Raw genomic sequence first — 23454 nt, forward strand, 5'->3', positions numbered from 1 at the left:
AACTGGCTTCTTGCTGAGGGAGGTATTATCATTTTGTCTGTCTAAACATGAAAACACTGAAAGGTAAACAAACTCAGAGAATCACTTGGTTTTCCCATTTAATAAAAATCCCTTGTTCACCTCAAATGTTGTTCCAGTTGCTCAAACTTGAGTATGCATTGAGTCAGAAAGAAAATAAGGGAAAGTCACACACCAAAGAACAATTTTCTAGCCAGGTATATAGGACATGCATATGGGACAAGGTATGTAGGATATGCATTTGGAAAAGGTTTCCGATGAATATTTAACTATTTGTGCAAATTGGCATGGCATTGGTAGGTCAGACTAAAAGCATCACAACTAAGATTATCCTAGGATGTGCTAATTAGTGTTGTGCAGCATGGAAGGGGTTCCTCCTCCCTTAAGTGAAGGCTTGACCCTGCAGGCTGCCTCCTGTGAGGCATGGTAACCACATTCTTACTAGACAGAAGTAAATGACTCTTCCTCCTGCAGTCTGAAGGGTGGGCCCAACCTTGAAAAACTGCTTGAGATTGTCTGATGTCTTCAGCCAAAATTCACAAAATATTTTTCAATAAATAAAACAATGTTTTTAGTAAATAAAATACTTGTGAAAAAATTGTCTGGCTTAAATTACGATATTTGTTGTGGAACAGACAATGCTATACATGAGACTGCATATTTTCCTGGAAAGCACATCTAGAAGGAGTATTGTGTTTATAATCTTTAAGAATATCAGTATGATTTTTTTCTTAGTTAAGGATGTATTGCTTCCTATACTATCAATGAAATACATCAACTGTTCCTTGTTAAAGCCAAACGTGTATTACAAAGCAATTCTACAGAAAAGTTCCAGGACTTTATTAATTAGAACAGTGACAGTTCTAGTACCTTAGAAAGTTATGTCTTTAGAAACACAGAATCATGGAATGGTTTGGGTTGGAAAAGAGCTTTAAAGATCATCTAATTTCAATTCCCCTGCCATAGGAAGAAACACCTTTTACTAGATCAGGTTGCTCAAAGCCCCATCCAACCTGGCCTTCAAAACTTTCAGGGATGGGGCATCCACAACTTCTCTGGGCAAGCTGTTCCAGTGACTCACCTCCCTCATAATGAAGAATTTCTTCCTTATATCTAATCTAAATCTATGCTCTTTCAGTTTAAAGCCATTACGCCTTATCCTATCACTACATGCCCTTGTAAATAGCCCTTCTCCAGCTTTCTTGTAGGTCCCCTTTAGGTAGTGGAAAGTCTTCTCAGAGCCTTGTCTTCTCCAGGCTGATGAACCCCAACTCGCTCTGCTTGTCTTCACAGGAGAGGTGCTCCAGCCCCCTGATCCTCTTTGTAGCCTCCTCTGGACTCACTCTAACAGGTCCATGTCCTTCTTATGTTGGGTCCCCCAAAGCTGGACATGGTACTCCAGGTGTGGTCTCACAAGAGTAGAGTAGAGAAGGAGAATCACCTTCCTTGACCTGTTGGCCATGCTTCTTTTGATGCAGCCTGGGATACAGTTGAAAGTCAAGGAAATCGCAGACTTCTGGGATCAGTTGGCGGGCTGAGACGACTTCTCCCCAAAAGGATCCTTTTGGGTAAGATTTGCACACTTGGTTATACCAAGTGTTTTCCTGGGACACTTTGACTTCAAGCTTGTATTTGTAATCATATTAATAATGCTATAGAGTTATCTTAGAATGTAGGTTTGGTACCAAAAGGTATTTTGCAACTGAATTGTATTTTTGCAACTAAATTGCATTTTTGCAGATAGTGTATTCTATCAACAGCAATCTAAAAGATCTTGTACCTGTTGCTTTAATAAACCTCATTATTTGTAGAACTAGTAGTAAGAATTTCTCATTGGATACACTCAGACTTATAGTAAGTATTATGCAATTCATGAATCTGTGCAAGCATGTAAATTCAAGAAGCACAACCTGACCCTGCACTATTGGTGAATCCATAATCAGGTGAATTCAACATAACGCTGGACTGGTTGTTGAGCACGATCAGACTCGTAGTGCCAACTTGAGGTCATTTGTTGCTGGTTGGGCATCACTCAGGAGTTAAGCTCAGATGCCCCCAGCTCCCAGAGAAATACTGAGGACAAGCTGGAACCCAAGGGAGTTCAACTTCTGCTAAATTAACCCTCTTAACACAACATGATGGTACAAAATATTTCATTGACCAACCAGGATGTCAGTCTAGGTACTGTCTCATTATCTCCCTCCCAGCTAATATTTTGCACCTGCAGCTGGACGGCTGAAAAAGTCCTTGATCACCCTGGCAACAACCAAAATATCAGTGAGTTCTTACATTCTTTTCATACCAACTCCAAAACACAGCTTGGCTACTGAGAACAAAACATTAACTCTGTTTCAGTCAAAAGTAATGTAAAGTGAACTCAATTTTAGCTAACCCATCACACAAAGAACAATTTAACTTTTTTTTTTTTTAAATTAACACTTAAAACATCAAAAGAAAACATAATATAACAATATCTTAAAAATCTTATTGAATGCTGACAATGCATAATGTATGTTCAGTCAACAATCTTGTAGGCTATTAAAGTAGGAACATGAATGAGTTAGCAAATAAATAGAGTCTAACATATTCATTACTTTGTACTCACAAATGGAAATAACATAATATTTTAAAATTATAAAAGCAGTTGATTGAAAAGCTTTCTATAAGAAATAAACCTTGGGCTTAAGTTTTTTCCTCTGTTGCTGGGCAAATCCAGCCCAGTTTGTGTATATATCAGGTATGTGATCTTTATCTGTTAAAGGGCATAGTTTAAAGAAAAGGTATCTAGAGCTGGCTAACAAGGATGAGACACAAAAGGAAACTGCATTGAAAAGTTGACTGTTTGTCTGATTGTGAGTGGTGACCGACAAGTTTAGCACATGGGTCATGCCCATACATGACCTAGAAAAAGGCTGCAAGACAGAAAGATTGTTCTTTGGTGCCTGCTTATTGCTAAATTGGCCGTTAACGAGTGACAGGAGTGGAAAATAGTGAACTTCATTTAGAACAGATATTTGTTTGATTATTTGGAAACTAACACATTTATTTTTAAAATGTGAGTTGATTTTAAATGAAAAATATTCTTTGAAATGGAAAAGTTGGGATTTCTAGAATGGAACATGTTCTGTAAATACACTGGACTTTATTTTTTTTTTTTTTCCTCCAAAGTCAACTATAGCTTTACCTACAGTGTAATTATTTCTGTTCTTCATTCATATGTTTAGCTTGTAACATTTTGAGGCCATTGGGCTGACATCTCCAAACACTTTTGTCACACATAAAGAGCATACAACAGAGGTTTAAAAATTGTTTAAAAATAATACTATCATAATTTATAAAGTCTAGAGAGAAAAAAGCAGCATTACATGTGATAACTGAACTAAGTGACTTAAAGTGCATAATGGAAGTTTCAACCTCTGGCAAAAAAAAAAGAACTTTCCTCTAGGACCAGAAAAAGGTGAGGCAGATAGGCCTCTATATGGACACTGCACCTGTAAAATGTGCCTTTAAAAGAAAATTTCTTTGGGTTAGAGTCTGATATTACATCCCAATTTTAAGTCAAAATACTGTTCTGAGTTGAGTCACTGTGTAGTAAACCATAAACACGAAATTATAAGCATCTGTTGGTGCAATATTAGCAGCTGAACCATAAGATGTTTCCCTGTGTGTGTGTCTCACTGAATGTGTGGTGTGACTGGAGTTTCTTGTGTGAATTTCAGCTTTTCACTAGATTTTCTTTTATGATATTTTAGCTAGCTTTCAGCTGCAAGGCAGCTGAGATCTGTTGATTGATCTGTGATTTATAAGCTTCTAATCTGAAAATTACTAAAAGAGGATAGACTCCATTTGCCTATGGTATACCTCAGTAAATCCCCATGATACTAGTTTATCACTGAAGAGTGGCTCACCAAGCTGCTGAACCTGTTGGAACAAGCTGTGACTAGTCAACTAGCTTTGTCAGGATTTGCTAGCTAATCTTTTTAAACTGCATGCTTTTTAGTCCTCAGATTGTTTTAAAGATGATGGAAGAGTGCCCTATGTCCTGCTACTATTTTTGAAGGCCAATATATTGCAGAGTTTGAGTGCTTGGTTGTGTAAAACCCATTTAATTTATTTCCAAAACGTGCCAAAGAAACAGTTTCTCAGGCATCTCCACCAGCCCTGAAAAAATAGCTTTTCTGTCCAAAAGATCACACATGCATATAGCCTTCATGTTTTCAACCACTTTAGTGTGCCTGTGTAACTTGGATATTGTTTTCCTCAGCTCCAATTTTTTAGCATTTCAACAGTAGCTGAAAAAGCTGCCAAAGGAGGGTTTATATCGCTCCCCTTTATAGCTCCTATTCTTTGCTGAACACTAGCAAAGAGTCATCAGTGCCACACCACTCTCTTCTTTCAAAGAAACCTTGCTGGTGCTTAATTTTCTCCCCAAGAACAGACAAAGTAGATATTATGTAGTAAAATTTCTTTTCCTTTTGTTCTTCTGATCAGTTCTATGCATAAAAATTGAGTTCTCTCTTAATCTCTCGTGTATATACCGTGGCAGTTTTTCAGGCTCTCTGAGAAAGCACGGGAGCTGGAGTTCTGCTGTGAAATGACATCTAGACACTGTCTTCTTGTCTCTCCTGTTCATAAAAAACTATTTCAGCATCTGTGAAGTGGGTATTGTTTCAAAATAAAAAGAACTGCAGTGACACAGCAGGCTGGAGGCTTTGTTTATAATGAAGAATAACATCTTGGGAGGGTCCTGGAACACAGGTTTTCCCATGAAGAAAGACAGAAATCCGATGGAAGATACTTTGTACTGTGCTATTTTCGAGACACAGTGCCTGATAGAGTAACACAGAATTTTTCCCCACCTCGACAGCAATGTGGGTGGGTCAGGTGATACACAAATTATTTGTCACTTTGGTTGAGCCCTTTGAAATGTTGACACAGAAATCCCTCCTTGAATGAAAAACAAGGGAACGAGCCCTAATCAGACCCTGAGGTAAGTCACTGGTAGTCTTCTTGGTAACTCTTGAAATAACTCCTCAGGAAGTAACTGTGATGCTATAAAGCATATAAAAGGATATCAGATCTTTCCCAATAGTATACACAGCTGAAGGCCTCAAGACAACAAATCTGTATGTGTTCAACTGCAGACTCATTAGCTTTCTGCTGACCTGTGAACTACTCCTGTCTTTCTTCCCATGAAAATCAATACAGCATTTCTTATGCCAAAAGATAATGCATTTATACACAGGAGTTTGTCACTCTCTATTCCCACCTGGATCTTTTGATTTAGACCCTTGAAGGCTGAAGGCTAAGGAACTACTAGAAAGTAAAAAAAAAAAAAAAAATTACTCTACATGACTGTGGAGGTCTTTGTTTAGGGTTGATGCCTAATTTAAGAAGAAACACATCTCAGAGTCACAAAGAAGGGGAAAATAGAGAGAAACAGATGAATGCATCAACAATAAGAAAATCATCGAATTAATTATCTGTCTACATAACCTACTGGCTTCAAATAAATTCATAAACTTATAAATATATTATATAAATATATATAAATATGTATTTGTAACAGTCCTTTGGGGTCCTTTTTTAAACCTTAACAATTATCAATACTCTCTAAGGAAAATTAATATGAATCAGGGATATATATTATGTTTTATAAAGGAAAAATTAAATACACTGCTGTGATTTCATTTCTCTCCTCCTCCATCTGATTTCATTCCTTCTGGGTTTCCTGAGATATTTTCACACTCTCTAGGTCAAGTTTTTGCTATGGCTCCCATTACCAGCTTTACCAAAGAAGAGATTTCAGAATTTGATTTTCTGCTGACATAGTTACTTCTCCTCAGACAGAAATTCCCTTCTATTCCCTTCACTTTCCCCTTCCCTTTTCCCCCTTTTCTCTTTCCTCTTCTTCCTTCTCCTTTTTCCCTCCTTTTTCTTTCATTATTATATTATTATAAAATTGTCCTCTTACCAAGGCACGTTCATCTTTTCCATTTTGGTCATTTACACTGATGCAACATGTAAAACACCATTATTTTGATTTGGTCATAGTTCATATCTGTGAGATGCAGGTGTGATCAGCTGCAGCCCTGGGAGACATTGATGAATGAGATCTTTAGAGCTTAACTTTACATTTCAAGAAAAAGAGCCTAAAGGAGAGAGAAACTAAATATGTGGCATAGCGGTTGTCTCAGAAAGCAAGAACATTAAATCCATGTATGCAGACTTGGTTCAGCAAACATGAGAATTCTAGAGAATACAAAGTAGTTCGTGGTTTAGCCATAAGGCAGTTGGATGAATCTGAGATTCAGGGTGGCAGAACATATGGTTTGTGCTGTAGAACATATCACAGGTGTCCCAGTAATCTCATTTTGCTATTTAAGCTAGTGTTCAAGGGCTTGATTTCTCCCTCAATGAAGAACAATTTTCCCTAAAGATTGGCAAGTAAATTCTTATAAGACAAATAACTGGAAGTTACAATATAGCATTTCAATCACACCTGGTTGGGCTTACGTCCAGAGGTTCCTGTCCTTAACCTCTAGTCCAATTTTTCTTGATCCATTTCAGACTCATATATAATTTTTTCACAAAAGTAGATTATGCAAAAAATTAAATCCCCCCTCCCCAACATTGTATTCAAGACTACAGAAGGATATTCAGTATCAAAAGATTATGCTTTAAGTATACAAATTGCAATGGAAAAATTGTGTTGCTGTATTGTAATCCAAAATTTCAATCAAAAAAGCAAACTTCATGCAATATTGTTAAGGCCGGTATTAAAAAAAGGATTTGCTAAATACTGAATAGACAATCAATCAAACATTTTATTGCAAAATGACATCTTAAGTAGAGCTTTTTCTAAAACACTAGATATTTTATTTGGCATAGTTTCTTTTTTTTTTTTTTTTTTTTTTCCTTCCCTGCTTTCTCTTATGTGCTGCACACATCATTTAAATATCATTGTGCTTAAACAAAAAAAATACCTTAACTTTGAAGCTTCATCTGGAAGTTAAATTATAGTGGCAAATGCATCACTTGACAAAATTTTTCAAACATAGTCCAAGTATAGTAATAATGTTTAAGATATAATTTTTCATAGTTATGTCCCATCTGCTCAATACTGATAAGGAGTTAAAAAACAAGCTATAAAAATCAATGCTACTAAATGTTTATTAATTATATTGAAACTTGTTTAGCTTACTGAGAACATTTAATAACCTGAATTCATATTCCAAGACATATATGCAAATTTTAGAAGATACATTTTAAGTAAAGTTAGACTGCAAAAAGTTTGTAAGCATTATACTAATTATTTTATTTAATCTGATTCTACACTGAGATGATGATTTCATTTCAAGTAAAGTACATAATTTCTGCCTGGGGAAAAAAAAAAAAGTCATTGCAATTAAATGTCAGTGGAGCATAGCAGGTAAAGCTGCATACAACCTGCTTCCATCATTTAAAAAAAAATGATCAGTAAATTTAAGACTTATACCTAATTTTCTCAGACATTATTTTTAACTCCACTAGCATCATGAATTGATTTAACCAGCCAGTGTGCATGAGGCATTTCAGTTAATTAGATTGGCACAAGAATGTTTCATGGTTTTTCTCAGATCCAGCCTCACAAAAGACATTGTACAGAGATTAACTGCATTAATGATGATTTTTTGGACACAGATATTCATGGCTGCAGGAGGAATCATCAAGAAAAACAAAGCTTACAATATTGAAGCAGCAAGCCATAGACTAGTGAAAGTGGCAGAGTAGGAATGACTTAATTAGAGGCTTTATGAGCACCTTATTGGTAGGTGTGTGTATAGTCTTTATTACTCTAAATCTTATTTTGGCAGAAGTAGACACACTCAAGAATAAATACGGTCAGTACCATAGACAGTTCAAAATGATGGACCATAAATTAATTTCTGCCTTCAGCAGCACAGCCAGAACTTGATCCTTCCTCTACAGACTCATCACAATTTTTTTTATATGTCTGTACCACAAAGGCTTGCTGCCTTCCAGAGCAGATACACTCCAGAGAGAGCAGATATACTTCCAGAGAGATACACTCCGTCTTCTGTTTCCTTTCTTTTCGCTTTGTCATTTCCAGTAGGATAGGAACAAACACATGGGAAATGTGTTTTGGCACATGGAGGTTGAAGGCATGCAGATACCTTTGCCTGTGATACAGAGGGAAGATAAGTGAATGTTATTCTCAGGACTGTCTTCACATACGTTGGGCATAGGATGTGTATCTTACCGATAAATGCAGCTTGAGGTCAAGCAAAATTTAATCAGCACAACTATGAATAGAAAGGCCTCACTTTGTTCAAAGCTATTCAAGTTATTTTCTAAACCTTTGGAAAGAAAAATTAAAATAACCCTGTCCAACATACCCCAATTGATTCCTCTTTGCAGGCTGCAGTCATACTTATTTAAAAACCTCTGCAGACTTTGTTCTAATTTATGCTGGTTTTTATTAAAAAACCATGGTTTTTAATAATATTTTATTTTTGTAAAACATTTTCTATTACATTGCTCTTCTTATGGATTAAAACGTTCTGCCACCCATACGGGAATGAAAACTATTAGCCTTATTTTAGAGCAACACGTTGCAACCACCATGTTCCACTGCCTAAACTGCAGTAATATAGATTAGCAGTTTAATCAATGATGATAAAAGCTTTTGTAGAAGAGAGAGATCTGAAAAAAATCAAAATGAAGTAAGCTTATAAGCCACATTATGTCATTTATATCTAACACTAACATCTACTGAGATTCGTTGGCTGTCTGTAAGAGGCAGAGACTACGTATCAGCCCTTATTAAAAGCTGTGAAGCCATGTGAAACTATGATAATAGTGCATGATGAACTGAATGTGTGGTTTTCCATTTAGCAGTTAAGAAAATTGCCATAATATAGCCAAACTTCCTTTATATGCAAATGTACAATCTTTACTGTTGTATTTGCTTAAATATAAAAGCTCATCTTGATTTGAAAATGTCAGTATAACCTTTGATAAAGGATTCATCTGGCTTAGTCAAGATTTTGCAATTTACAGTTAACCTAAATTCCAAGTAAGCTCCAAATTCCAGACTTTGGATCTTAAGGTTTTTTCTTATAGGTTCACCTCTTAACCAAACTCAAAGATTTTTATTTCTTTTATAGATGATTGTGAAAACAGCCATGCAATCGTGATAGGTTGGTAGAGATTCTAAAAAGCTTTGTGGAGGGAAAATAGAATGCCTGTTATGCAGCAAAAGAGAATGGAAGAACAGATTTCACATATATAGTTTTTGCCATGTAAGCTTGTACTATATTGCAGTGTTCTCAGTAGCATATCCTTAAGTGCCAATTCTGATTACTTTTGATCTTAAAAAGAATTTTGTGACTACTGCTTCCTCTTCTGTAGAAAAAAAATAAAGGGATTAGAGTCATTACTTGTGTCAATAAGGCAAGAACAGTGCTTCTTTAGATATAATGAATTCAAACTGCATAGTTTAAAATAACAAACATATAAGAGACACACAAAAAATTTTATGTCTCATTATTATCCCTAGAGACAAAATTTTAAGATGCTTGTGTTTGGTTATCTGCAGGCAAATTATACTTCAACCTGAACATCAGGGAGACTGAAAGTAAATGCGAAATATCAAATCCAGTGCCTCAAGTAAACTACAGCAGATAGATTTTTGAGTATTTTATATTCTATTCTTACTAAGTCTGTCAATGCATTGATACATTAACCTTCTGGAGAAACCATATTGCTACTTCTTTTTCCTCAAACTCAAATCCTAGATACCAGGAAACCAAGAGTTTGGAATACTTAGGATATTTTATTGAGTAGATGGTAAGCAAAATAGATTATGATTCCCTTGTTAGTTGAAAAGCAGACATTTTTAGAGCCACAGATGAAGCCCCAATAGCATAGAGATATTTGGGTTCCAGGGTCAAGTGCTGGTTTCAAAACCCAGTTTGACCCTCGCCACTTAAAAAGAGCTTCTGAAATTAATATTTCACCTTCTAGTCCAAAATCTAGTTTATTAATTGTGAAATGGAAGACAAATAGAAAATGGATACTGGGGTTAGTAGTCTGTTGACAATTTCAGATAAATGCTTAATTAAGTCTTAGCATTATAAAATAGTGCAGATTCCCCCAGGCCATCTCTTCTCCAGGCTGAACAAGTCCAGTTCCCTCAGCCTCTCCTCACAGGACATGTACTCTAGCTCCTGGCCATCTTGGTGGCCCTCTGCTGTAATTGCTTTAGTTTATTGATGTCTTTCTTGTATTGAGGAGGCTGAAAGCTGGACACAGCATCCAGTTGTGGCCAAATGAGCATTGAGTAGAAGGGGATAATCACTCCTATCAAACTGATGGTCATGCTTCTTTCCATATAACACAGGTTTCTGCTGGCTTGCTTTACTGGAAGGCTAATACTCAGCTCATTCTCTGCCACCAGCCCTTCTAGTCCTTTTCAGAAGAGCTGCTCCCCAGCTCAGCAGCCCTCAACTTGTATTGTTGCAAGGGGGGTTCTTCTGTCATTGGTGCAAGGCTTTGCATGTCTCCTTTTCCATTTTCATCAGGCATTTGTTGACCCATTCTTCCGGTTTGGATGGCAGCCCTATGCTTGAGTATGTTTCCTGCTCTTCCTAATTTGGTGTCATCTGCAAACGTGATGACTCCATCACCTATTCTGCAGCTTCAGCTCTGGAGATGGAGAAAGAACCCTTCATGTCCTGTGGGAGTCACAGACCTTCAGCCTTGACCCTCTTGTGAGACACCATTTACCATTCAAACAAGTACAATGTAAGTTAAGACCTGTGATGTGGCAGGGTATTTAGTTCAGTCTTCGTCATTCTTCTCATCCTCCTTGTTCCCCCTGTCACTACAGCAACAATAGAGGCACAACATGGATGATTTGGGGTCCATCTGTTCTGAACATATCCAAGATTTGTAGTGATAGAACAAGGGGTAATGGTTTTAGATTAAAAGAGGGTAGATTCATGTTAGATATAAGGAGGAAATTTTTCATTATATGGGTGGTGAAACACTGGAATGGGTTGCCCAGACAGGTAGTAGGTGCCACATCCATGGAAACATTCAAGGTCAGGTTGAAGATGTTTTGCAATGCAGGGGAGTTGGACTAGATGACCTTTAAAGGTCTTTTCCAACCCAAAGGCTTCTGATTCTATGACTCAAGACCAACCTTCATCAGTTAAACCAGGCTCAGATTTGTTAATGCAGTCTCAGATGGAAGACTTTGCATAAATTTCAGTTGGAATGATTAACTTTTATTCTGTTTAACACACAGAGTTTGCTGAAGTCTCCAGTATACCTTTTTTGCCTTGTCAGTTGAGGTAGATCACTCTTAAAATCAGTTATCAAGTTCTGGAAAGATATCTTAGTGCATGGTCTGAAAGGTCTGGTTTTGTTGTTCTTTTTTTTTTCACCCATATATGCTTTGCTGACTCCCTTAGCCCTCTAAACCTAAGCTAGACCAGATATGAAACACTTTAGGTGGCTATGTGCTTTCAGACTGGTGTGAGCACCACAGTAGCTCAAGGAATTGAATCATGGTTGACTGTTACTACCCCGACCTTGAGAAGAGCAGAGACAAGGGACAAGGCCAGATGTACACATGAACAGCCCAATGTTACAATGTAGTCAGTATGACAGATGGGTACATCTGCATGTAGATTTTATTGGATATTTTTTAATCCACGTGTTTGAAAAAAACGAAGTTTAGGCAAGCATTATTCAAGATGACTTGATTTAGTATTGGGGTGAAAATAACTCGTCCTTTGAAGCCTGGAGCTTTGAAGCCTGAAGCTGTGCATTTTGGCAGTATAATGTGTGTGGTAGCAAGATCTTTACTAACTTTGAAGAAGTACAAATTCACAAGTTTTGTTTGTGATGTTTGTTTTACGTACTTTCTTCAGTTTCAGAAAGATGCAATTCCTTGAATCTCTTCATGCTGCCATATTTGATAATGGAGGAAAGAGGCAGGTTGGGCTACTGCTGGTCAGGCTACTATAGTGTGTCTATGGTGATAAATCCAGTTTTCAAGCTCATAATGTTGTGAACTGAAAAGCAGCAGACAAAGTCAGAAAGCCAAATGAGATGAAGCTTGTGCAAAAGAAAGTATGGCAGGTCAAAAGTGGAAAAAACATATTGTGCCTAGTTAAAACCCTTCTGCATTTCTTAGCAAACATTTCTGTTTCAATGATTGTAGCACAATTTGTTAGCATGAGTGCTAAACATTAAAAAGGTCTGCTGAAAAAAAAAGAAAAAGTGATAAAAAGTCCCCAGCTGCACTCATATTATGACTAACATTTGAAGGCATCAACAATAAATTGACGGTGGGGTATGTGAAGCCCAAAAATAAACTTTTCCTGTTGTATCTTTCAGTTTAACATTTTTTTAAAAATGCATTTTACTCCTCCCTTTGTGTCTTCACATCTTCTCAGTTAACTACCTTTATGGTTGTGCATTTTTTTCTTGATCTTACATTTTAGTCATTTGGAAACTTGTCAGTCATGGTTCCCACAGGTATCCAGAAAATTCTGAACTGGTATTTCTTAAAGTAATATTCTTAAAATATCTTAAAATTTTCTTGAATTTAGTCTTTCAAATTGAGTTCCCTTATCACTCCTGATACAGGTTTTATGGAATCAACCTACATTCACAGCAAGATTCTCTCTTGAAAAGAAAACTGATATACAATCTAGTGTGATTTAAGTTTATATTCTTGAGAACTCTCCCTTGGTCCTTGATCATTGTCCTTCCTCTCTATTTATTTTACTATTTCATAATGAGATGATGCTTAAAAATAATAAAATATCAAAATATCTTAAAATTTTAGAATGACAGTTTAATGATTTTTTTTTTTTTTTGTAAATTTTGTTTTCTTTCTATTAAACCTGAAGCTTAAAATACGGTTTTAAATCCTTAGGTTTGTGGGTTTCCAGCCACATTTACTGAATATGTTAACTCTGCTTAATTCTATTAACTGTCTTAATCATCTTTTAAGGCTTGTTGGTTTTGTTTGTTTGTTTGTTTGTTTGTTTAGTGGGGAGAGCTTCTCTTTTTAGAGAGGCCTACACAGGTTCATTTATGTAATATTGCATACTTAGCATAGACCTTGAATCTTTAGGGCAGGTGAAAGAATCTCAACTTGTTTTAGACTTGTTTTAACTTCTTGGCTATGCAGAAATCATTGGAAACGTGAACTGCATGGAAACAATGCACTGATGTTGCCTAGGACTTTGGAAATTGCTACGTTATTTGACTATTGAAAATATTATGTCATCTATTTTTTGCAGCTGTAACTACTTCCTATCAGCTGGTTTGGAATGTAACATTCTACTACAACTGCATAAATTAGTAATTGATTAATATAATAGTATGTTCCTGTTCATAAAAAATAGGATTTAAAAATCTTACATACATTACTTATCTTAATTGATTATTGCATATTTCAGTGATAAAAATGTATGTTTCTCATTAAAAAATGTACGTATTCTTTTTCCAAGCTTTTGACATGATTAGACAGAAAAATTAGACAGGAAAAAGTAGCATTCTAGTATTTATACATATCTAGAGTTTTATGGAGAAAGTACTAAGATACTGATTAAGTTTTTAAAGGTCAGGGCAATATATAAACTCAGAAAACTTTTTGAGACTCCTTTTTTCCTTTTCCTTTTAAGAACAATTGGCTCATTTAGGAATAATTGGTATTCACAAAGGAAATGCACATGTTCTGAAACCTAGTAATTTCCAATTGCCAAGATACCTAATGAGTTGTCTTAACAAGATTACCAAACATATAAAAGGAACTAATTGCATTGCATTTAATTCTGAAATCACAACTAGATGCAAAATAGGTTTTGCAGCTGGCATTTTGCTGGCAATGCAAGATGAAAATGAGGAGGTAGCTAGAGATCAAGGGATCATCCTGCTTAGTTTTCAGGAAAAGTCACTCCTTCCTCCCCAAATAGACACCAAAATTATAAACCATTATTGCTTGAAGAGAGAAACATTTTAACAATCTGTGACATGACAAAGGATTACACAAACACATTCATTCTCCAGAAACGTCTTTAATTAACTGTTTTTCATTTATTTATTCACATTGTGATCTACTATTCAAATAGCAACAGACAGGTATTGTTTCAGAACATAATTTGGGGATTATATTTTTCATCCACCTTTTTATCTATGACTTATCATACTGTTTGCAGATAAGAACTGTTGCTTATACTCTGCAGTACTCACTTCTTGAAAGTCTTCCTTAATTACCCATAAAAGTAATATTTGCATTATTGCTTTTAAATATGAATACATTATTTTTATTCTCCAAAACAGATAAGAAAGTTTATTATCCTTAATGACACATCCATTGCATTATCACATGATTTCTAGAATTAGATTCTTCTTGTATTTTCAGAGAACACTGTCCACCCTGACGTGAAATAACAAATAATTTTTCTTTTCTTACCTCTGCATTGTAGTTATTATTATCAATCTTCCTATTTTCAATGTGTTGCGTAGTTTTATTCAATAAATCAAAACACAATAAATATAAATATTCTATTTTTGCTTTGATTTTCAAATAATTTTAAATTCTATTCATGATTTTAGTGTTATGATAATTGCTTTAAAGTCCTCAGAATTGTCTCAATGGTCTGGTTAGTTTATAGTCTTAATGAAACATTATTTGTTAAAAATTATTTTATTATGATGATAAGGGGGCTGTAGCACCTCTCTCATCAAGACAAGGTGAGAGAGCTGGAATTGTTCAGCCTGGAGAAGAGAAATATTCTTTATAGATGTTTTCCACATTGTAGTCGTCTTCCTCTGCAAGCTATGTATGAAGCAGTTATATTCTTCTTCAAAAATACTAATTGTTCAAGATCACCCGCAAGAGGTTCAGTAAATTATTTGCAGGCACTAAGGCCTTTTTAACATAACATTCTTCTGATCACTGATCATGCAACAATGGTTAGTGTTGCATGATTATCTACCTGGATCACAAATAATTCCTTCTGTTTTATATATATATATAAATATAATGACAAATAACAAGCACATGTCCAACTTGGGAAAAATAATCACATCTGATTATTGTATCTTCCACTAAAAGACCTAGAAACATCAAATGAAGCTATTAGGATTTGGATTCCAAGAAAAACAGAAGAATGGAATTCTTTTACCTTCATCGCATGACCTGTGAAATTCGCTCTGAAAGGAAGCGTTGCATGACAGAATTTCAAGGAGAGAAAAGACAAGCTACTGGAATCCTTTGGGATCTTGAAATGTGTAGAAGAAACAAACATTCAAAAAATATACAACACAAAATTAGTTAGAGTTCATAGATTAGTATCATATATGTTTGATCAATTTTTATACTTCCCCAAATATATGATCATTCTTCTGGTTAAAGAAAGACTACTGGCTTAGACTGACCTTGGTCTCACCCAGTATGGATCTTCTGTTTTTCCAGTAATGCCAGTGAAATCTTTGTGGTCCATGAACATTTTCACCAGTGTCTTGCATGTACAGTTCCAGTCTTTCAAATCATTCAGGCCATGACCACGGGAGTCACAGGAAATCTAAATCAGCCCTTTTACTCACAAATGAGATTTTTGCTATTCAGCCAGCTCTAAGTGCTTCTATTGTTAAGGTCTTATATCAATTTCACTTTCAATTTCTGTTCCAAATAGGTACGGGGAGAAAATAATGTTGCAAAGGAATAACCAACAGCAGAATTTAACCTGATAATATCTTTCTTTATCTCATATTCTTATTAAATGGTATTCCATAAGAATGACCTTAACTACTGTAGCTGTTGTAAACTGAGATGGGCATATTGTGAAGTCCATGCATAATCCTTCTTCAAGCAAAACAGAATGCATTTTTATACCTCTTGACAAGATGTGTGCCATATTTTCTGTAAATACACAAGACTTTTCTTCATCTAAAAATTGAAAACCTAAAGTGAATCATGCTTGTAAAATTTTACTATCATATTATTGCTCTGCACATCTGTTTGAGACTCTGTTGTGCTTGACTGAAAGGCTTGAGTAAAAATAGGAAAACAGGCACAGCTGCAAGTGAAAGAAAAAAGAAGCAAACAGTAAAAGACAAATGATGTAATGTATAAACTCCTCTATCTCACATTTACACACTCAAATTCCAGTATTGAATTTTTTCTATTTCAACAATATTCAACAATTTCCCTGATCAGTAGTCTGTGCTTCCTTCCTTCTCTGTTGACTGGCTGATTGTAGTGTATGACAGAGGGGGAATGTTGCAGAGGCCCTGAACCGAACAAAATTTCCTTTGTCTTGAAAGAGTTTCTGAAGACAGAATATTTCTTTCCTGATCCTTTTGAGGCAGTTAGCAGAGCTACTCTAGTCTCCTTCCCTTATCTTGCCATTTATACCTCTGCTTCTTTAAATGTTACTTGTCCATTTTGGACAATGCTAGTGATCATGCCTAGACATTGTCTTAGCAATAATACTTTACAAAGGAGAGACAGAAAAAGCAACTCTTCCATACATCCCTTTGAGGAGCCTTTTAACACAACAATAGTCTTGGCAGAGGAAGGCACACAAGTACATCCATTCACTTTGATACCCAGGCGCCTCTCAGGCGTGATGTTCTGCAGAACTGGAACAGAACAGGCAAGATAAAAGGCATTTCTAAGCCTTAAGGTTAGAGAGTTTTATATCTTGGTCTCCTTATCTTCAAACTTGTGTGCACTGAAGAAACATAACTTGATCCCTTTTCCAGGGTGGTGAACCAGCTGTGTGCTGTCTGCTATCTCTGAAGTGGCTGAGTACCTGACTACTGACAAATGAGGCTGTGACACGCATTTGCACACTGCAACCAACATTATCAAAAATGTTGTTCAAAACTTTAATCTTTTGGGCTGGTATCTACATTTTATGATTATAGAAACTGAAGAGATATAAGAATATATGTTGGAACATTATTACAATTAAAAACTCCAAGCAATACATTTGTATGAACAATAGGTTGGCACTGTCTCTTTTAATCACAACAAATCTGTTGAGCTATTATTTAATTTTCTAATTAAGTAATGTTCTCAAAACACTAATTCTTAGCCTTTGCAGAACCCCAATAGAAGAATGTCCTGAAACTATAAAGATAAAGGTACTTCAGAATTTCTGGGAAACAGAAAGCATTTGACTTGTCAGTCAACTTCCAGCACATAAAAGTACCATAAGCAAAAAACCTTATGCATGATAAAATGACATCTACTCCTACAGTCTAAATGCAGGAGAAAATTAGATAATATGCTAGACTTCCTAGACTATACAGCTAGGAAACATACAATAAAACTGATTGTAATGCACCCCCAGATCTCCTATTAATGTGTATCTAGCTATAATTAGGAAAAATCCCAAACCAAACCGAACCAAACCAAACCAAACCAACCAAACAAAAAGCCTTTTCTATACTGAGAAAGAAAGAAAATGCGAACATTGTTATCCGAAAGCAAGAATGCAAAGGAGCCACCGCATACTTTTCATATTGGCACTCGCACAGTGTGCACTGTCAGATGGTTAGTGGGAGGATGGTGAGACAATGAAAGGAGTAAAGCAGATTTCTTTTTTCTCTGTTCAAACTGGATAGAAAGAACACTTTCTGCAGGGCCACCAGACTAGTTACCATGCCACAATATTAATAATGCTGTAAAATTCAGATACTTCTCTTTAAGTCACTTGATGAGAACTGCTATCTTCAGGGGGAATTAAAGAAAAAAGAAAAAATATCCAAATAAATAAAACAGACACATTTTTTCTAAGCATATATGCATATGATAAGATTAAGTAATTTACAATGTTTGTGAGAAGACAAAACAAAAAATGAGCTTATAATGTTAAAACAAATCATCGAAGAAATAATCTGTACTCATGCATATGAACTTTCTAGTCTTTGTCCTATCTTTATGTAATTAGAGGTGCAAAGATGTCTTGCTAGCATTTTCTCCAAAACCCTTTTAAATTTAAGTAAAATGAATGTTAATGAATCAAGCTTTTTCTGACAAATATGATAAACATTTTTAGATACATTTCTTTGTATTAAGTGAGTCCTATAGTTCTAGCAGCTTTTTAACTGTCTACTTTGAACAGATTAAAAAATAAGTTAATTTTCCAATTCATGTTACAGTCCAGAGACTGAAGTGTTGTGATTACAAATGAGTTGAATGCTGCATCCAAGTGTTTGTGAACATTTGTTTGAATACAATCATGAATTTGTTTGGGAGAAGGTTAGTCTTGAGGCACCTCAAATGATTTTTTTTTTTTCACCTAAGAAGTTCTTAAAATGGAAATATTCATTCTGAAAGCTTCGTGTGTGATATCTATCAGCTTGGCTAGAAAACCAAGAGTGGCTTCTAGTCCTTAGTGTCTGCTAATCTGCACTGAACTTGAAGTTCTGTATTGCCAAACTGTAATAAAATAATGTGTTTTGTGAACCACCTATAGAGGAAAATACCAAAGACTTAAAGCCCCAGCACTTTATTGCTAATTTTAGGAGAAAGAAACGAGTTTTGAGCATGTGAGCTTTATAATGCTTCTAATACAGCTATCTTTGCTGGTATACCAGTAACACTTATGTGCATAAACCTGAATGGACATAGGCAGGCTGTGGTAGGCTGAATTAGTTTATATTGTATGACATTTAACAAAAAGAACTAAAAGTCATATGATTAAGGAAGTTTACACTTGAGCACATGTTCATACTATCTGCGTGACCTCTGAGTATATTTTATTTCCCTCTTAGATGTATGGGGTTTTCTTTGCTGTAACTCCTACAGTTTACTGCACTAAGTTACAAATGTCTCTACCTGGGTTTGCATCAGCATATGAATTAAACCTGTTCATGTCCTAAAGCTGGCTTCAGTCTGCTTGTGATCTGCAACACTTTCTCCAGGGAATGGTCACAGGAGCACTTCTGATGGATGAGGATTCCAGATTAGGGTCAAGAGGCAGAAATTGTGGAGACCGATATATTTAAAAACGGAAGTCTCTGTGTAGAACAGTTGAGTAGAGAAAAGCAAGACAAAACCTAAAGACAGCATATGTCCTGAATAGGAAAGGAGAACCTGTAGTTTGCTTTATATTTCAGGTGTGGGACCAAGCCATAGATCACACAGTCATCCAGCAAAGTGATATAAAATTGTGACAGCTATTGGAGTGGTTTTTGCCATTAGCGATGTTAATTAGCAATACAGTCTTTGTCTATTCTTTATAACAACATCTGGCTGAACATCCATTGTACTATATAATGTAAATTATGTTTAAAAACATATAGCACCTGTGCTGCTTACATGAGGAAAGTGATTCTCTCAAGACTTCTTGGCATGTTTAGATTTAAGTTCTGAAGCCTTTTTGACAAGTTTATAATTTAGCTTTTTTTACCTGAAGTATTGGGTAGGAAATCAAGCTGATCTGATTATAAATGCGTGCAAAAGCTGTTTTAGCAAGACACTGGGTCAAACTAAGACCAAGGTGTTTACATTGCTCATATGCATCCAGCATGAACTTATGATTCTTAAACACTAATGTTTGTACAATATATATATAGGTAATATACATAGCTATATGTATATGTACCTCTATATACAGATATATAGATATATTCTATATTCATCTACATGTCTACATATAGATATATATGTGGAATATATGTAGAATATATATTCTGGTTTTTGTTTCAGTGGCACTGATGCTAAGATTAAATTCCTCTGTTAATTTTTAAAGTAGTACACAGCAGAATTTATTCTGATTTTTCCAACAGATACAAGAGAAAAACTTGTTTCGTGTGATTATTGTCAATACTTTCATAGAAGAAACAGGCTCATGCTATTATTCTGCAAAAGTTCATCCAGAAGCAATTATGTTGTTACTGGTTTAGTTAGGTGAATTATATTTTCCTGAAGAACTAAATTAGAAGGAATTTATTAGATGCAGTGCAAAAGCATAAAGAAAAATAAAAATAGTCTAAACTAGACATTATTGTATGTCTTTGTAGATGCTGTAAGTAATATTCTGGTGCTGAATTTCAACTTGCAAGCTGGCACCAACTGAAGTCCAAATTTGCATCAGGAAATTACATCCAAATCTTGTACACAGAATTGCTTTCTCTCATTTATGTCAAACAGAGGTGCAGTGCATCAGTGTTATATTTTTTGCTTTACAATGATTTGAAAGAAGGAGAAAGACCTGTTGAAGTGGAGAAGGTGTAGTCTTGTCTGTGAGCAATGCTGTTTTATCACCTGACAGCACTTCTTTCAGTCTTGACAGCTTCTTGCTATTACCTTTAATATTATTCGTAAAGTTATGCTCAAATACTCCAGCTATCATTAATTGTGTCAAACAAGTCTTCTCAGAGATTCTAGTAGTAGCATTAGCTTTACCGTATTAAAAGTCTCCTTTAACTAAGTGATGCATACAGAAAGAACTCTGTTTTGAGAAGTTTCCTTGATGGACAAAAGAATCAGGTGCGCATATATGCTTATGTCACATTACTCTGACTCTGACTTTGTGACAATAAATGGGAAAAGAATAAAAAAGTTGGACTCACAGAACAATATTCCTAACACATTTTATCTTGACTGTTTAATTTTATTTTGTTGTTTCTAAAAACTGGAGTAGGTCAACATTTTCAGGGAAAAAAAAATGTTTCTGTACCCACTTACACTGGAGAACAGCTTGCACAAAGAATGAATAAACAGGAGCAGGTCAGGTTCATCCTTTTCTCCAGTCAGAGGACATACTGAGACGGACTAGAATTCCAATAATAATAATAATAATAATAATAATAATAATAATAATTTATCTTGCTTTCAGAGACAATTTTTACTTTGGGAACACCTTGCCAGACAAGCATAGATATCATGTTCAAATGTGGAGAGATGTATGTAGAAGAGAGAACCTCTCTCTAATTAGCAGTTTTCAGTTAAATTAATTCGGTTTTTCTTCCCAGCAAGAGAGACTGATGCTGTTGACCTTTAATGTGAAAGAGATGTAAAACTCTTACAGAAAACAAAGCCAAAAGAACTAGAATAGTCATTAATGGACTGTTATATAGATTAAAGGGTGCAGGACTGAACACTTTGCCAAAAGTAAGAAAAAGGGAGGGAAATTGCTGATCATCATGTTGTTTAACACCTGTCACATTACGTGGGTGACATTAGTGTATTATGACTTGATCTCTTTGGCAGATGCATAAAGAAAAAGTCTTCAAGATACAGCTGGTATGAACCATTTGTGAACCCTTACTTGGAGAAGGTAAGCATATGAAAGGATAACAATGCATATTCTGCTCTTCTGTTGAAAGTCTGTATCTATTTGACAGTGTGTTTCTTGTTACTGTGAGATAGGAATTGAAATTTCCATGAAATACAAGTTTTCTAACTGATGTCATTTATTATAATTGATTTTGGTTGCTCAAGCATATGTGTTGAAAGATCTCTGAAACTGGGGACTATGTGACTTTTCAGAAATAGTACATCCTTAGAGTTCCTAGAGTTTTTATGAAAGTTGTTTGGGGTTTTTTTTGAGATGGAAGTGCTCTTCTGTAAGACAGAAAATTTCTGAAGTGATTCTGTTTGAAGGGCAAGCAGTCTTTTGAAGAGAAACATGAGTATCTTCAGTTCAATAAACTTGAAACCCAACAAAAAAAAAAAAAAAAAAAAGTTCTTTCTGAATAGGACTCATAGGACTCCTCTTCGTTTTCACAGTAAGGTCACCTAAGGGTACAGCTCTGAGATACCTGAGGAAGACTTTAAGATTTTGCCTTAAAGTTCTAATAATTCCAAAAGTGAGAGGAACCTTTTATTTTTATTATTTTTTAATGACTTTCGTCTTCTCGAAGCTCTAGTAGGCAAAAAAGCTGTTCCTGGATCACTCAAAATCTATCTATGATCCTTTCTCTTTTGCATTCATCAAGCTCTGGAGGAATATTCCCTAATTGCTGAAGACTAACAGTAGATGATCGACTCTTTTTTGTGGATTTTCCAATTGTCTTCTAGAAATATCTTGTAAACTAGTGATTAATTACTCCACATTGTCAAAACATACATGTAAAAATCTAGAAATCTAGACCCCCAAATTAAGATGGAAATCTAAATCCCAAATAAGTACGTTCTTGTTTCTAGTTATCAAAGAACAGTTATTTGCCTAAATTGAATTATAAAAAGTACAACTCTAGTTAATTTTCCTTGATCGATGAATGTACCATTTTTTTTTTAAAATTTCACTTTTTAGTTTTCTTTTTCATATAGCTGTAATGCACTTTGATAGCTAACCAATCTTGCTCTCCTAATTCCTATGCCACTGAAATCAGTGGGCCATTTCTGTGCATATAGCATTTGACCCTTTGAAAAATGCTGAATTATACCTTTTTCAATAAATAGTAGAGTTGTGGAAAACATGCATCATTAGTGTATTCATTCAACATATAGTATTATACCCTTAAAACGTACGTTATGTGAATATGTTGGATTTGTAGCTTTGCTCAAACAATATTATGCTTTTTAACAGCTCTGTGTAATCTTCCATTCTGAACTACTGGACACCTTACAGTTGATCCCTGTTTTCATATGTACTTACATTTCTTCTTCTCATTCATTTGCATAGAGAATACTGGAAAACGTACTTCAATCAAGGTTCTCCCCAGGAGTTGAAAGTGAATAAGCAGGACTAAAAAAGCAAGTAAGTGAAGTCCATTCACTTAATAATTTTCAGAATACAGGTCTTTTTGCCTTCAGTCCCATTGAAGTCAATAAAGTGCTGTGTATTATAATTATCCACAGTGGTTGCTTTAAAAATTCATCAACTTACATTTTTTAGAAAGTAACAAATTCCAAACACTAAGTGAGAGGGCTTCTTTGGAAACTAGGTGACCTTTTTGATTATTTCCATACTCCTATAACTGCTTCTCTAAAATCAACTAGGATCACTTGTTTGGAGAGATGGTCTTTCATTTTGCACCCATTTTTTAAAAGCTGAATAACAGTAGCAGAGAAAGTCTATGATTTTGTCTTCATGTAAGCTTTTACTAGAAGTTGTACAACATGTTAAAAAAACGTGTCAACATAATAAAGCCTAAGACTTGGAAATGATATCAGTGTTCTAAAGACAGAGGCCATGGACCTGTTCCTTAGAGCTTGCCACTGTCATTTAGTGAATGGATTAATCAGACTGCAGGACACTGCAAGTCTTGTCTTTTCCTCATCTCAGCATGGACTTCAGCAAGTCCTGATAGATAATGGCTGATTTTCTCAGTCTCAGGCAAACAACAAGGAAAATGCTGCTGTTGTCCCACCTATTGTCTTTATCTTTAAAATAATTTAGGCTGTAGATTCATTGTAATCCTATTCTGGTTACTTATCTGCAG

The 23454-nt window shown here is 35.3% G+C and overlaps 1 long non-coding RNA gene across 1 annotated transcript; it reads left to right on the plus strand.

The window, feature by feature from the left end:
* The first annotated feature begins 1459 nt into the window (after positions 1-1459).
* Positions 1460-22769, plus strand: LOC139827441 (uncharacterized). Its single transcript, XR_011737979.1, has 3 exons — positions 1460-1586; positions 21278-21344; positions 22695-22769. It is a non-coding gene; the product is annotated as an uncharacterized lncRNA (long non-coding RNA).
* Positions 22770-23454: the final 685 nt, after the last annotated feature.

Source organism: Patagioenas fasciata, chromosome 2 (genome assembly GCF_037038585.1).
Source record: "Patagioenas fasciata isolate bPatFas1 chromosome 2, bPatFas1.hap1, whole genome shotgun sequence".
Lineage (NCBI taxonomy): Eukaryota > Metazoa > Chordata > Aves > Columbiformes > Columbidae > Patagioenas > Patagioenas fasciata.